The sequence below is a fragment of the Melanerpes formicivorus genome, unplaced genomic scaffold, assembly GCF_026170545.1.
Source record: "Melanerpes formicivorus ecotype bairdi unplaced genomic scaffold, bMelFor1.0.p_v2 SCAF_11, whole genome shotgun sequence".
Lineage (NCBI taxonomy): Eukaryota > Metazoa > Chordata > Aves > Piciformes > Picidae > Melanerpes > Melanerpes formicivorus.
This window is the reverse complement of record NW_027142363.1, coordinates 20,181,022-20,197,890: the sequence shown is the minus strand read 5'-3', so window position 1 is coordinate 20,197,890 and position 16,869 is coordinate 20,181,022. Positions and strand designations below refer to the sequence as shown.

Here is a 16,869-nt window from a genome sequence, read left to right as displayed (position 1 = left end):
GCACTGTAACTCATCTGTCTCTCTGGAGGCCACCTCAGGAGCTGTAGGGGCTGGTGATGATAAGGATACAGCACGGCAGGAGCAAACAGATGCAGGGTGTGGACCAAGCTGCCTCGGGGAATTCAGATACAATTGCGTAGATGAGGTCAAGGCGATCACCTTTTCCTCCCCTATGTACAGTGGCAGAGCAACAGCGACCTTCAGCTCACACGTGGTTCTCCCTGATTCTGCTGTACAAGTTCAACAAGACCAAGTGCAGGGTCCTGCATCTGGGCTGGAGCAATCCCTGCACTGATATAGACTGGCTTGAGGACAGCCCTAATGAAAAGGACTTGAGGGTGCATGAGAAGCTCAACATGAGCCAGCAGTGTGCACTTGCAGCCCAGAGAGCCAATCCCATCCTGGGCTGCATCAAGAAAAGCACAGCCAGCAGGTTGAGGGAGGTGATTCTCCCTCTCTACACCATTCTGCTGAGACCCCACCTGGAGCACTGTGTCCAGTTCTGGAGCCTCTATGACAGGAAGGACCTGGAGGTGCTGGAATATGTCCAGAGAAGGGCAACAAGGGTGATCAGAGGGCTGGAGCTGCTCTGCTCTGGAGACAGACTGAGGGAAGTGGGGCTGTCCAGTCTGGAGAAGAGAAGGCTGCAAGGAGACCTTATTGTGGCCTTCCAGTACCTGAAGGAGGCTACAAGAAAGCTGGGGAGGGACTTTTGAGGTTTAAGGGAGTGATAGGACTGGGGGCAATGGAACTAAACTAGAAATGGGTAGATTCAGATTGGATATTAGGAAGAAGTTGTTCCCCATGAGGGTGGTGAGAGACTGGCACAGGTTGCCCAGGGAGGTGGTGGAAGCCTCCTGCCTGGAGGTTTTTGCAGCCAGGCTGGATGTGGCTGGGAGCAACCTGCTATAGTATGAGGTGTCCCTGGCCATGGCAGGAGGGTTGGAACTGGATGATCCTTGAGAGCCCTTCCAACCCTAACAATTGTATGTTTCTATGATCTCTGTCCATCTGGCACATACCCAGAGGATTTGTCAGGCTTCATGTGGCCCTGGGTTCTTCCAGCTGCTCAGGAGCAGGGTTAGTAACAGAAGATTGCCTTAACAAATCAGCTGAAACAAATGGCATGGTTAGCCTCAGCATCATGATTCCAGCATAAGTACAAAGCAGTGCTCAGTCCCACAGGCAGTCACTGGCCTCTCAGGCTTGCTGCCTCAGGTCTTCATGCCAGGATGCACTTCACTTGGAGTGAGTCACCAGCCCTGGAAATCATTGGTATTCAGACCCATTCATTGGTACCCTTCTGGAAAGCTGCTGCTAGATATTTATCTATTATTCCTGGCACAGCTGCCCTCAGCAGCACGAATGTTTTTGACCTCTGCCTGCTCTTGGGCACACAGCCTGCCCGGGTGACACAGAGGTTTGAGGTCAGAGCCCCCTGGCTTCTGCTTGTGCTCATTGACCATTGCTTGAACAAGGTGCCAGGATCGTGATGGTGAAGGCATCAGTCCCTCTTCTCTGATCATTTAACACAGCCAGTGGCAGGCCCAGATCTGGCTTAAACAGTCAGCCTCTGAAAAAACTTGCTCAGGTCCAGTTTTATAGAATCACAGAATCAACCAGGTTGGAAGTGACCTCAGAGATCATTAAGTCCAACCTATTACCTAACACCTAACACCTCCTGACAACTAAACCATGGCTCCAAGTGCCACATCCAAGCCTTTTTTAACACCTCCAGGGATGGTGACTCCACCACCTCCCTGGGCAGCACATCCTAATGGACAATCTCTCTTTCTGGGAAGAACTTTCTCCTCACCTCCAGCCTAAACCTACCCTGGCACAGCTTGAGTCTGTGTCCTCTTGTTCTGGTGCTGGTTGCCTGGAAGAAGAGACCAACCCCCACCTGGCTACAACCTCCCTTCAGGTAGTTGTAGAGAGCAAGAAGGTCTCCCCTGAGCCTCCTCTTCTCCAGGCTAAACAACCCCAGCTCCCTCAGCCTCTCCTCACAGGGCTCTGCTCCAGACCCCTCCCCAGCCTTGTCGCCCTTGTCTGGACAGGTTCAAGTTATCTCAATGTCCTTCTTAAACTGAGGGGCCCAGAACTGGACACAGGACTCAAGGTGTGGCCTAACCAGTGCAGAGTACAGGGCAGAATGACTTCCCTGCTCCTACTGGCCACACTATTGCTGATGCAGGCCAGAATGCCATTGGCCTTCTTGGCCACCTGGGCACACTCAGCAGTGGTCCAGTAGAAGTCCTTCCACTGCCTGTTCCTACTGCTAGTGAAATTAGCAGCTTTCTGTCTGTCTCTCAGGCAGGTGAGGCCTCCTACTTTTTGGACAGGCAGATAATGGGAGAGGCTGCAGACAGTCAACTCTGATGTGGTTAGGAATATGACCTTCTACCACTGTTACCCTGTTAATCCCTTTGCCTTTCAGAATAAATTTGCCAGGGCTGTGTTTGCTTTGGAGTTGTTGATAACCTTTCCAGCAAGCAGGAAAAAACCTCTTGAATTCAGAGTCTGTTAGCAAATAGTTGTGTGAACCACTGACAAGGCATGGGCTGTTTCTGCTGTCTAGTAGTTTGTCTGCACCACCTGTGATGGCCATGACCAGTTTGTCTTGTTGGATTAGAATCATAGAATCATAGAGTCACAGAATCATAGAATCATAGAGTCACAGAATCATAGAATCATAGAGTCACAGAATCAAAGAATCAGTCATGGAATCATAGAGTCATAGAATCAAAGAATCAGTCATAGAATCATGGAATCATAAAGTCATAGATTCACTGAATCATAGAATCATGAAGTCATAGAATCGTTTAGGTTAGAAGGGACCTCCAAACTTCATCCAGTCTAACCCCCTCTGCAGTCAGCAGGGACATCCTCCACTAGATCAGGTTGCCCAGAGCCCTGTCAAGCCTCACCTTGAATATTTCCAGGGATGGGGCCCCAACCACCTCCCTGGGCAATCTGTTCCAGTGTTCCACTACCCTAATGGTGCAGAACCTGTTCCTAACATCCAAGGATGTTAGGAGTCATCCTAACTGCTAATTAAAGTTCTTCTTCACATGGCATCTGAAGGTTTGGTGTTATTTCATTTCCATGAAAATGCTTTGTTCCTTTGCAGCACAGAAAAGGATTGTGCTTAGAGAGTTTAATGTCTAATTCACAGTGTGCCTTTAATCACCTCTTTAATTTACCTAATTACTTTGAGCAAAAAGATTGATCATATTACCTCTCCTCAGTGCTCAGGCTATTCCTCCAATTAAAGATGATATTTCTGCAATTAAAGCTGACTTGAAAAGGTGGCCTTAATGTGGCTTTCATTTTATTAATCTTATTTCCTTCTCTAAAGAATTTTCCTGGCTGTGAGTGAAAAGAAGATCTGCATGCAAAACCCAACTGTGGTCTCATTGTTACCTTTTGCTTCTTTGGAACAAAAGCTCTCATTTAATGTTTTTTTAACCTTTTTACCCTCCCCACACACCTCTTGGTAAAGCCCTCCAGCCTTCTTTGTTGTTATGGTTGTGAATCTCAACTTAATGCAGGAAGTCAAGGCTCAGGAAGAGTCTTAAGTATGTGTAAACTCTGGCAGGTTTTGATCCAGCTATTTAAGGGCATCCAGCAACAGGAATAGGGGGAATGGTTTGAAGCTGAGGGAGAGCAGGTTCAGACTGGATCTTAACAAGAGAACACAGTCTCAAGCTGTGCCAGGGGAGGTTCAGACTGGATGTTAGGAAGAAATTCTTCACAGAGAGAGTGATTGCCCATTGGAATGTGCTGCCCGGGGAGGTGATGGAGTCACCATCACTGGAGGTGTTTAGGAGGAGACTTGATGGGGTACTTGGTGCCATGGGTTAGTTGATTAGGTGGTGTTGGGTGATAGGTTGGATGTGATGATCTCAAAGGTCTCTTCCAACCTGGTCTGGTCTGGTCTGGTCTATTCTATTCTATTCTATTCTATTCTGAAGTTCTTCAGTATGAGGCTCAGGAAGTATCTTAAGTATGTGTAAACTGAAGCTCTGGCAAATCTTTTCTCCAGCTGTCTCGTTAGTGTGTTACCAACCCATGCCACTCTCCATCATCTATCAGCAGTCCTGGTTAGCAGGGAAGGTTCCTGGAGGCTTGCCAACCTGACACCCATCTACAAAAAGGGCTTAAAGGAGGATCATCCAGGAAACTCCAGGCCTCTCAGCCTGACTTTGGTACCAGGCAAACCTCAGCCAGCACCTCTTGGATCACCCTAACACCTGGGCAGACATAAGAATAGATGTGGCTGAAATCCAGTTGGGTTTCTGGATGATGGAAATAATTAAATCTCGTTCTGAGGGACTATATACAAATGCTTGGAGTGATGGGATGAGGGGCAGTGGTTTGAGGTTGTAGCCAGGTGGGGGTTGGTCTCTTCTCCCAGGCAACTAGCACCAGAACAAGAGGACACAGTCTCAAGCTGTGCCAGGGGAGGTTTAGGCTGGAGGTGAGGAGAAAGTTCTTCCCAGAAAGAGTAATTGTCCATTGGAATGTGCTGCCCAGGGAGGTGGTGGAGTCACCATCCCTGGAGGTGTTCGAAAAAGGCTGGGATGTGGCACTTGGAGCCATGGTTTAGTTGTCAGGAGGTGTTAGGTATTAGGTTGGACTTGATGATCTCTGAGGTCTTTTCCAACATAGTTGATTCTATGATTTTATGATTCTATGAAATTGGAGAGGTGGAGATTTAAATTGGATGTTAGGAACAAGTTCTGCACCATGAAGGTGGTGGAACACTGGAACAGGTTGCCCAAGGAGGTGGTTGAGGCCCCATCCTTGGAGGTCTTCAAGGTAAGGCTGAACAAGGCTCTGAGCAACCAGATGTAGTGAAGGATGTCAAGAAAGCTGGGGAGGGACTTTTGAGGGTGTCAGGGAGTGACTGGACTGGGGGGAATGGAAAAAAACCTAGAAATGGGTAGATTCAGATTGGATGTTAGAAAGAAATTCCTCCCCATGAGGGTGGTGAGAGACTGGCACAGGTTGCCCAGGGAGGTGGTGGAAGCCTCATCCCTGGAGGTTTTGAAGTCCAGGCTGGATGTGGCTCTGAGCAACCTCATGTAGTGTGAGGTGTCCCTGCCCATGGCAGGGGGTTGCAACTGGATGATCCTTCAGACCCCTTCCAACCCTACCAATTCTATGATTGTATGTCCCTGCTGACTGCAGGGGGGTTGGTCTGGCTGACCTTTCCAACCTGAACTATTCTATGATTCTCATAGCATGGGTGTAGACAAAAGGATCTACTTTAATACTTTGGATACTGAAGGCTATTTCCACCTGTTCTGAAAATAATGCCCTAGAGTTTGAGCATCCCCATGTCATATCCTACACACAGAATGTCTACATCTTTATAGGGAAAAAAATCCCCACAAAAACAAATCAACCAACTAAAAGATCAGTTCACTTCCCAGTTCCTTTAGTCATACCTTCAGCATTTCATATGTCCCTGATTGGATTTTTTCCCCCTCCTGCTTCTCACATTACATACATAAAATAGTTTGTTTATAATCATATGCCAATCCCAATTATTTCTATTGTTCAGTACAGCTGACTGTCAGCATGCTCTGGTAATTGCTAGAATTTAATTTATTTCAATCTGCATCTGCATGTTCCTCAGGTGACAATGACCTGGGCACTTCTTCCCTTGCTAAAATCCTGCTCTGTTCCCCAGCTCCCAACTGTGTTTCCCTTCACGTTTGTCTAATTGATTGATGGAATTAAACTAAATTGTGGGCCCCTCAGTTTAAGAAAGAAGTTGAGCTGCTGCAATGTGTCCAGAGAGGGGCAGCAAGGCTGGGGAGGGGTCTGGAGCACAGCCCTGTGAGGAGAGGCTGAGGGAGCTGGGGTTGCTTGGCCTGGGGAAGAGGAGGCTCAGGGGAGACCTTACCGCTGTCTGCAACTACCTGAAGGGAGGTTGTAGCCAGGTGGGGGTTGGTCTCTTCTCCCAGGCAACCAGCAACAGAACAAGAGGACAGAGTCTCAAGCTGCACCAGGGGAGGTTTATGCTGGATGTTAGGAAGAAATTCTTCACAGAAAGAGAGATTGGCCATTGGAATGTGCTGCCCAGGGAGCTGGTGGAGTCACCATCCCTGGAAGTGTTTGAGACAATGAGGCACTTGGTGCCATGGTTTAGTTGATTAGAGGGTGTTGGGTGATAGGTTGGACTTGATCTTGGAGGTCTTTTCCAACCTGATTAATTCTGTATTCTGTATTCTAAACTAAGAGCAATTGTTCCCAAGCTCTGTATAGCAGCTGGGTTGTTGCTTCTATTTCAGACCTGGGGTTCCCAAAGGAAAGACTGTTGTGGCAAAAGCTTTTCCCAAGAACTTCTTTTGATTCTTCCGCAGAAGCCTGGCTTCATTTACACCCTCAGACCATTGGAACTACAACACTGCCATGCTTAAGTCTCTACCATTCTAGGCAGAATCTGCTGGAATGTGTCCAGAGAAGGGACACAAGGATGATCATAGCTCCACTACTATGGAGACAGACTGAGAGAGCTGGGGCTGTTCAGTCTGGAGAAGGGAAGGCTCCGAGGAGACCTTCTTGTGGCCTTCCAGTATCTGAAGGGGGCTACAAGAAAGCTGGGGAGGGACTTTTTGGGGTGTCAGGGAGTGATAGGACTGGGGGGAATGGAGCAAAACTAGAAATAGGTAGATTCAGATTGGATTTTAGTAAGAATTTCTTCCCCATGAGGGTGGTGAGGCACTGGCACAGGTTGCCTAGGGTGGCGGTAGAAGCCTCATCCTTGGAAGTTTTTAAGGCCAGGCTGGAGGTGGCTGTGAGCAACCTCTGTAGTGTGAGGTGTCCCTGCCCATGGCAGGGGGGTTGGAACTGGCTGATCCTTGAGGTCCCTTCCAACCCTGACAATTCTATGATTCTACTTCAGAATGATTTTTACTAAGAAATACATGTTTTGAAGGTTGCAGTCTGCTGGATGCTGGCCAAAGCTGCCCATGCCCCATCAGTGTGCTGCAGCATAATGGACAAGCTTCAGATTGGGCTAACATACAAAGTCAAGTCAGATTATTGTATTATGTCAAGTTCATTATATCTGTCTAATCACTAAAAGCACAGCAACAGTTTCATATTAAATCATCTCCATCTATTTTATACTTTGAAATCAGCCTGCCTTCATGAAGTGAGGTAGGATTTCACTGTGTTTTTGCAGGAGCTTGATTCAGGTTGATCTGCCAGCAGAAGATGGCCTTTAGAGCTTGTGAATTTATTTCTTGCACCGTAGAGTCTGTACTGCAGATAATGCTGAGATAATGCTTCAGTGATCAAAATCCAGAGCTTTTTAAAGCCATGCTATTTTCCTTTATTTCATGAAGATGTAGCTTCCACTGCAAGCTCACAAACACTGCCAGTATCTGAATCATACAGGGTGGGTATTGCCTTGGGAATCTTAATTAACCATATGCAGGAAGGGACAAGGAGAAAAATATGTGATATTCACAGGATCACACAGGCTCTCACAGGATATTAGGGCATGGAAAGGACCTCAGGAGATCATCATTTCCAACCCCCCTGCCAGAGCAGGACCAAAAGTGGTTAATAGTAAGAGGCAAATCAAAAGGTTGGATTTTAGTAGTGCTTAATGATGAACCAATTTAAAGATTAACAAATGATTCACTCAAATGTGTTGTAGTAAAGCAGTGGATTAATTACAGATCCACACTAGCTTGCTACAGGGCATCCTAAATCACAGGTTCACAGGATGTTAGGAGTTGGAAGGGACCTCTGGAGATCTTCCAGTCCAACTCCCCCTGCCAGAGTAAGACCACAGAATCCAGCACAGGTCACACAGGAACACATCCAGACAGGGCTGGAAAGTCTCCAGAGAAGGAGACTCCACAACCTCTCTGGGCAGCCTGTTCCAGTGCTCTGTGAGCCTCACAGTGAAGAAGTTCCTCCTCATGTCGAGGTGGAACTTCCTGTGCTGGAGTTTCTATCCATTGCCCCTTGTCCTATCACAGGGCACAACAGCAGAGGCTGTCCCTTCCTTCCTGACCCCCAGCCCTCAGATATTTATAAAGATTTATTAGATCCCCTCTCAGTTTTCTCCTCTCCAGACTAAACAGCCCCAGGGATTTCCTCACTAGGCAGTGCTCCAGTCCCTTCAGCATCCTGGTATCTCTGTTGGACTCCCTCCCGCAGATCCCTGTCCCTCTTCAACTGGGGAGCCCAGAACCAGATGCAATATTCCAGGTGGGGGCTCACTAGGGCACAGTAGAGGGGGAGGAGAACCTCCCTGGATCTGCTGGACACACTCCTCTTAATGCACCCCAGGATCCCATTGGCCCTCCTGGCCACAAGGGCACATTGCTGTTCCAATACTATTAGTGTGTTATTCACAGGATTCAAACCTCGATGTCCACCACTCACCATTTAGTGTTGAGAAGGAAGACACAGCTTCTCTTCAGCCCTCCTCTAAATGTCTTCCCACCTGTAAGCTTCCTCCTCCAAGGTCAGGATTAGCTTCTGTTGTAGCCCATCAGTTTTGTGGTATGGGGAGGCTCTATTTCAGCTTGGGAAAAGGAAAAAAAAAAAAAGGGATATCTTTATTTGCATTCTCAGGAACAAAGGGGAAATATTTCCATAAAGACTGTAAAAGCTCAGACATCTCAATTAAGGTTGGAAATCTCATTCAGTCAGCATTAGACTTCAAAATTACAGCTTAAAATCCAAACAGAGCAATTTGTTGCACTATTTAGAATCACAGAATTGTCAGGGTTGGAAGGGACCTCAAGGATCATCCAGTTCCAACCCCCCTGCCATGGGCAGGGACACCTCACACTACAGCAGGTTGCTCACAGCCACATCCAGCCTGGCTGCAAAAACTTCCAGGGATGAGGCTTCCACCACCTCCCTGGGCAACCTGTGCCAGTGTCTCACCACCCTCATGGGGAACAACTTCTTCCTCACATCCAATCTCAATCTGCCCATTTCTAGTTTTGTTCCATTCCCCCAGTCCTGTCACTCTCTGACACCCTCAAAAGTCCCTCCCCAGCTTTCCTGTAGCCCACTTCGGATACTGGAAGGTCACATTTGGCTGACATATGACTGCTGTGAAGTAGTGAAGTCAAAAGCAGAGCTGGCTTTTACCTGTCTTCCCCTTACTTTCCTTTAAAGGCTTAAAAAGAATCCAGGCTTGCATATTTGGGGCTGTTTTAAAAGAAGTGCCAATTATCTCAATCTAAAGATTCTGTCTGTGCCCTTTGAGAGCCCTTCTAATTATAGATGGTGAAGTGTCCTTGAGCTTTGAAGCAAGTGCTGCAATCCAGTTCAATATATTGTACATTCCAGATGATTGTTTCATCTTCCCAACCAAAAGTCCTTTTTCAGCTTTTGGTCACAGGTTAACTTTAATGACACTAACCCTTCTAGGGATGAAGGTTCTATGAGCAGCTAAAGAGAACAGGCATCATTCATTTAGAAGTGTACATGCCATGAATTCTCTGCTTTTAAAAGTGATTTTTTTTCTCAGCCATAGGTTTTTCTATCCCAGTGTGGTACTCACTTCAGCACATGTTTCAGGAGAAGCCTTGGATCCTCAGACACAGTTACTGTTTTGTACTTGCTGAGCTGACTGTGTGAGTGTCTTGCCTGAAGAAAACTTAGCTACATACTTCTGGACTCACTTGAGGGCAGGGATGCCATCCAGAAGAACCTTGACAGGCTTGAGAAATGGGCCAGTGACAATTGCATGAGGTTCAACAAATCAAAGTGCAAGGCTGGGCCAACCCCAGGCACAAATCCAGGCTGGGTGCAGAGTGGTTTGAGAGTAGCTCTGCAGAGAGACTTGGTGGTATTGATTGTTGAGTAGCTCACCATGAGCCAGCAGTGCCTGACACAGCCCAGAAGGCAAATTGTGTCCTGAATGCATCAAGACAGTGTGGCCAGCAAGCCAAGGGAGGGGATTCTGACCCTTGTCTCTGTTCTGGTGAGACCCCACCTCCAATACTGTGTCCAGTTCTGGTGTTGCCATCAGAAGGACACTGAGCTGCTGGAGCAGGTCCAGAGGAGGTCACAAAGATGATCCAAGGGCTGGAGCACCTCTGCTGTGAGGATAGGCTGAGGGAGCTGGGATAGTTCAGCCTAGAGAAGGGAAGGCTCCAGGGAGACCTAAGAGCAGCCTTCCAATACCTGAAGGGATCCTACAGGAAGGCTGCAGAGGGACTTTTCATAAGGGTGTCAAGCAGTGGGACAAGGGGGAATGGTTTAAAGCTGAGGGAGAGCAGGTTCAGACTGGATCTTAAGTTCTTTATTGTGAGGATGGTGAGACTCTGGAATAGGTTGCCCAGGGAGGGCTCTCCTCATAGGTAATTAGTGATAGAACAAGAGGAAATGGCCTCAAGCTACAACTTGGTAGGTTTAGACTGGACATTAGGAAAAAATACTTCCCTGCAAGAGTGGTCAGGCATTGGCACAGGCTGCCCAGGGAGGTGGTGGAGTCCCCAACCCTGGATATGTTTAAAGGTGGTTTGGATGTGGTGCTTGGGGCTGTGGTTTAGGGATGACCCTTGTAGAGTAGGGTTAATGGTTGGACTTGGTGATCCTGAGGATCTTTTCTAACCTGAAAGTTTCTGTGATTCTGTGTGATTCTGTTGTAGATGGTGTTCAAGACCAGTCTGGATGAGGCCTTGAACAGCTGAGTCTGGTTGAGAGGTGTCCTTGCCCATGGTAGGGACATTGAAGTAGATAAGCTCTAAGGTTCCTTCCAACCTAAGCCATTCTGTTTCTATGATAGTTTAAACAAACGCTTCATTGTGTTGATTTTCTCTGTGTTTTGGAGTATGGAATTCTGTGAATGCTGAAATTGTTAGGAAGAAATGTAGGTACTAGAAAAGAAGCCAAGTTCACAAACATAACAGTAAGAATTATTTTAACCTAGCTGTAAAGCAGGTAAGAAGTGACATTAGTCAGGCTTTCTAGCACAAATGATTTTTCAGCCCAAAACAGAAGACGGAATCATTCAACTAAGTAGGGTGGAGAACATTTGTTCCAAGTTCATCTTAATTATGTTGTTCAATTAATTAGTAACTGCTGGATTCCTGGAGCATATGGGTGACCTCTTGATCATCAGGACTGAGAGTCTGTTAGTACTCATTGGCTTCAACATAAGACCATTAATCACCACCCTTCTTCCACCAGCACCAGCCTTCTAGACATTGCATTGAAAACAAGCAGTGAGAACCTAGCAATTAGCAAGCAGTTACCAGCTCAAGGCTGACACAGTTGCCTCCACAAATCAGCCATCAACCACAAGTCACCAAAAAAATGAAATGTGCAAAGGCAGACCCTTAGGTGGTGTTCCTCAGGGCTCAGAGATGGGACCACTTTTGTTTAACATCTTTATTGATGCCCTTGATGAAGACACAGAGTGAGTCAGCAGTAAGTTTGCAGATGGCACCAGGGTAGGCAGGCTCTACAGAGGGACTTGGATGGATTGGATCCATGGCCAATGTTACCAGGAGGAGCTCCAGCAAGGCCAAGTGCCAAGTCCAGCACTTGGGTCACAACAACCCCAAGCAATGCTACAGGTTTGGGGCAGTGTAGCTGGAAAGCTGCTGGCAGAAAGGGACCTGGGGGTGCTAATGGACAAGCAGCTGAAGAGGAGCCAGCAGTGTGCCCAGGGGGCCAAGAAAGCCAAAGGCATCCTGGCTGGGATCAGAAATGCTGTGTCCAGCAGGAGCAGGGAGGGGATTGTGCCCTGGGACTCAGCTCTGGTGAGGCCACACCTTGAGTGTTGTGTCCAGCTTTAGGCACCTCAATACAAGAGAGATGTGGAGGTGCTGGAGCCAGGGCAGAGGAGAGAAAGGAAGCTGGGAAGGGCATGGAGAGTAAATCTGATGAAGAGCAACTGAAGGAGCTGGGGATGGATAGTCTGGAGAAGACGAGGCTGAGGAGAGACCTCCTTGCTGTCTACAACTACCTGAAAGGACCTTGTGGAGAGGCTGTTGCTGGTCTCTTCTCCCAGGTAATTAGTGATAGAACAAGAGGGAACAGCATCAAGCTATGTCTGGGTAGGTTTAGACTGGACAGTAGGAAGAATTTTTTCCCCTGCAAGAGTGGTCAGGGATTGGCACAAGCTGCCCAGGGAGGTGGTTGAGTCCCCCAGCCTGGATGTGTTTAGAGGTGGTTTGGATGTGGTGCCTGGGGCTCTGGTTTAGGGGTGACCCTTGTAGAGTAGGGCTAATGGTTGGACTTGGTGATCCTGAGGCTCTTTTCCAACCTGAATGTTTCTGTAATTCTGTGATGAGGTGCTGCTGCACTTACTCTTTGTGGCCCTCATCTCATCAGTGAAAAAGAGCCCCTCCACCCAGGGAGAACTTTCCTCTGGGGTGAGAAATGACTGTGCTTTTTCCAGCAGCTATGATAATGTGTGTACAGCTCCATGCATCTTTTCCTCTCTTCCTTTCTTGGACCATCAAAATTCTAATGACTGAATTATCACATTTTTAACCATTTGGGGTATTTCACTGGTAGTTGAGGCCCCATCCCAGGAGGGTCAGGCTGGACAAGGCTCTGACCAACCTGATGTAGTGGAGGATGTCCCTGCTGACTGCAGGGGGTTGGACTAGATGACCTTTGGATGTCCCTTCCAACACAGACCATTCCATGATTGATTCTGTGATCTTATTTATGGTCTTCAGTTTCCAACAGAAAAGATGCTATCTAAAATACAAGGTCACTTTGGAGATCTTGATCTCCTGATGTGCTGTAGGTGATCAGTAAAGAAGAAAAAAAATCACTTCTGTGTTGGCAATTTCCAATTCCATGGAAGTAGGGAAGTGTTAACTTCAGTACTTAGGAAAAATTAACCAAGTGTGTTAATCACTGAAAACGATCCTGCAACAGTAGATAGCAGAAATACCACAGGACTTGTTTGTCATTCTCAGGCATGCCAGATTTGCATCCACAACACACTGCTTTAAGCTCCTCCTCACAGCAGTCAGTTCTCCAGCTTTCTAATGATTTGACAGCTAGCTGAGATTCACAGCTGTGATAACATTCAAGCAATTAAAGCTATTGCAGCTGGGGAAAATGAAAGGAGTGCTTACCCCTGTTCCACTGCAAGAACGGTCAGGCATTGGCACAGGCTTCCCAGGGAGGTGGTGGTGTTACCATCCCTGGATGCATTTAAAGGTGGTTTGGATGTGGTGCTTGGGGCTCTAGTTTAAGGGTGATCCTTATAGAGTAGGGTTAATGGTTGGACTTGGTGATCCTGAGGCTCTTTTCCAGCCTGAATGTTTCTGTGATTCTGTGAAAAGACAGAATTAATTTCAGCAGTGGTCACAGGAGATGACTTTGGTATTAAGATCACATTTCTAGGACACTCTTAGCACACTGTGGTTAGGAATTCAGCCTGCCTTTCACATCAGTGAGGTGTGCCACACAAAGCCATCCCAGCTTCTCCAGAAGGACAGAAATTAGTGTTGGAAGGTGGATTAGGAGACCTCAACAAAAGACATTTAAAGCGCTTTTGAAGTTTGAGATCAGAGACCTTGTACTCAGCTCTGCTGAGGCCACACCTTGAGTATTGTGTCCAGCTTTGGGTACCTCAGTACAAGAGAGATGTGGAGGTGCTGGAGCCAGGGCAGAGGAGGGCAAGGAAGCTGGGAAGGGCCTGGAGAATAAATCTGATGGAGAGCAACTGAAGGAGCTGGGGATGGATAATAGTTTGGAGAAGAGGAGGCTGAGGGGAGACCTCCTTGCTGTCTACAACTACCTGAAATGACCTTGTGGAGAGGCTGGTGCTGGTCTCTTCTCACAGGGAATTAGTGACAGAACAAGAGGAAATGGCCTCAAGCTGCCACTGGGTAGGTTTAAACTGGATATTAGGAAGAATTTTTTCCCTGCAAGAGTGGTCAGGCATTGGCACAGGCTGCCCAGGGAGGTGGTTGAGTTACCATCCCTGGATGTATTTAGAGGTGGTTTGGTGGTATTTCAGTATCACTGAGGTTGGAAGAGACCTCAAAGATCATCCAGTCCAACCTGTCACCACAAATCTTGTGACTAGAGTAGGAACGATACTACTGCCCACTGCAGGCTTGAACCATGACCTTCCCATTAAGGGTCTTGTGTGCTACCAACTGAGCCACAGCACTAATGGATGTGGTGCTTGGGGCTCTGGTTTAGGGGTGACCCTTGTAGAGTAGGGTTAATGGTTGGACTTGGTGATCCTGAGGCTCTTTTCCAACCTGGATGTTTCTGTGATTCTGTGAAAAGAGCCTGTAGAGGCAACTAAGAAAAGCTGCCCTCTACACTGAAGACATGCTGATGTGTTCTCCCAGGTGTGACAAGAATTAACGCACCATCACAGAGCTAGAAGACATTCCCTCTCTCCTGCTTACCGGGATTCCTTTCCATCTAAACAGCCCTGACTTTTAGTTCGTATGTGCAAAATAAATCCAATGGTTATCATAAATCTCTTTTTTTTCCAGTCTGTGACAGAATCCCTGATAATTAAATAGCAGAAATCTGAAAAGCAAAGAAAAATTGAAGCTGACAAACGCATCGAAAGAGAGATATGTAATCATCTCAAGGTAATGTAACTCTATTTTACATCCTGCAGCCACTTAATAGATGCTCTTATTGTAGAAATCATGCCCATTATTTTCCAAAACCTGGTAATAAAAAACCCTAAGCAATGTTATGAAGAGGCAATAGAAGCCATAGGAAAGGGGAAGTGTGGCAAACTTGTGAAAAAAATGGAAACACTTTCCCCAGAATCACAGAATTGTTAGGGTTGGAAGGGACCCCAAGGATCATCCAGTGCCAAGCCCCCTGCCATGGGCAGGGACACCTCACACTACAGCAGGTTGCTCACAGCCACATCTAACTTGGCCTGAAAAACCTCCAGGCAGGAGGCTTCCACCACCTCCCTGGGCAACCTGTGCCAGTGTCTCACCACCCTCATGGGGAACAACTTCTTCCTAACATCCAATCTGAATCAATACTCCAATTGTCTCCAAGTCTCTTTTCAGTTCCAGCAATTAACCTTCTGATTCATTATCACATCACATTTCTTGTTTTGTCTTGTTTATTTTTTTTCATCACTCCTTAGGTTTGGTTAAGTTGATAAATAAGTCTGAATGAGGAAGAAATATGGTCTAGTGACACCCTTGGAATGACAGAGAATCACAGAATCAAAAAATGATAGAACCACAGAATGATGGAACTACAGAATCAAAGAATGGTCTGGGTTAGACCTCCAACCCCTTCTGCAGTCAGCAGGGGCATCCCCAACTAGATCAGGTTGCCCAGGGCCCTGTCCAGCCTCACCTTGAGTATCTCCAGGAAAGGAGCCCAAACCACCTCGCTGGGCAACCTGTTCCAATGTTCCACCACCCTCACGGTGAAGAACTTCTTCCTAACATCCAATCTAAATCTGCTCTTCTCTAGTTTGAAGCTATTGCCTCTTGTCCTGTCACTGCAGGCCTTTGCAAACAGTCTCTCTCTATCCTTCCTTAAGGTACCAGAAGGCTGCTCTTAGGTTTCCCCAGAGCCTTCTCTTCTCAAGGCTGAACAACCCCAGCTCCCTCAGCCTGTTCCCATAGTAGAGCTGCTCCAACCCCCTCTGGACCCCCTCTATCAGGTCCACGTCCTTCCTACATTGAAGGCTCCAGAGCTGTACACAGTACTCCTGGTGAGGTCTCACCAGAGCAGACCACATCCAATGCAAAACCAGGGGGCTAATAATAGCTTCCCCACTCCCTGCCCCCTTCCCTCTACTCCCCTGCACACAAGGGACAAGAGAAAGAGCAGAGTTAGTTGTTAGCACTTAGCCACAACAAAGAACACAGCCAAGGTCAGCAAAGCCAGAAGGAGCACCAGCCAGAGTGGAGGAAGAGAAAATGGAGAACATTAATCTATACAAACCCACTTTGTTGGTAACCTGTCCAATGGGATTGCTTAGAACTTATCATTATCTTCCTTTTTACCCCCAACGGTGATTTGTTTACCTTCTACCACTTTCTGTTCAAGATCTGTGGGAAATTTTTCTAGGCATAGCCTGAAACTACCACATCTGTGAAAGCAAGCAAGGGATTGTGCAGAAAGGTTTTTTCAGCAAACTGGGAAAAGACCTTGTGAGGAGCGCTGAAACAAAGACATTGCATTTATAAGTAGCTTAATAGCCCAGATTTCATTGCCTTTAGAGTGTCCCTCCAAGATTTCAGCACCATAAAGCTACATTCCAGTGTAGCTCATTTTACAGAAAAGCTTTGCTCATTCCTCTACAGATTCAAACTGGATACTCATTTTCATTAACTACTTTCACATCTCATTTTGGAAGGTCCCAGGTTAAATACTTCCTTGGAATTTCTTAATTAAGAATAAAAGTAATGTACTTTCTTTGTCTATTCTGCCAGATTCCTGAAGAGGCTGAGGCAGTCTCAGAGGCAAATTGAAACTTTAGACACATATTAACTTTGCAAACAGCTGGAGCAGGTGCAGACTTTCCCGAGTCCGATTTTCAGACTGCCACTTCACAACCCACTGCCGAAATCTGCCCTCCCCCCTGCAAGGGAGGGGCTGCAGCCTCACCCAGCCTCTCCCAGCCTCTCCAGCACAACCCCGCCCCATGTGTCAGCATGGGCAGGGAGGAGCTGGCCAGAGTAGCACGGCCAGGATGTGGTGCTGCAGGTGCAGATCATAGAATCACTAAGGCTGGAAAAGACCTTAAAGATCACTGAGTCCAACCATCACCCAACCACCATGATGTGGTGGGTTGAAATTTCCCCCCAGCCATTAACTTTGCCAGACCAGCTCAGCTGAAAGCAAATGAAAGCTGCATTTACTAAACTAGATCCTGAAGCACCACAGCTACAGCTT

At 47.2% G+C, this 16,869-nt stretch overlaps 1 long non-coding RNA gene across 1 annotated transcript in view; it reads left to right on the top strand.

Moving 5' to 3' along the window:
* LOC137444263 (uncharacterized) overlaps window positions 1–16,869 on the top strand; it is a 290,864-nt gene that overhangs the window by 200,590 nt on the left and 73,405 nt on the right. Inside the window, exon 3 of the long non-coding RNA XR_010988103.1 lies at window positions 14,478–14,579. This is a non-coding gene — a long non-coding RNA (uncharacterized lncRNA). The remainder of the gene's footprint in view (window positions 1–14,477; window positions 14,580–16,869) is intronic.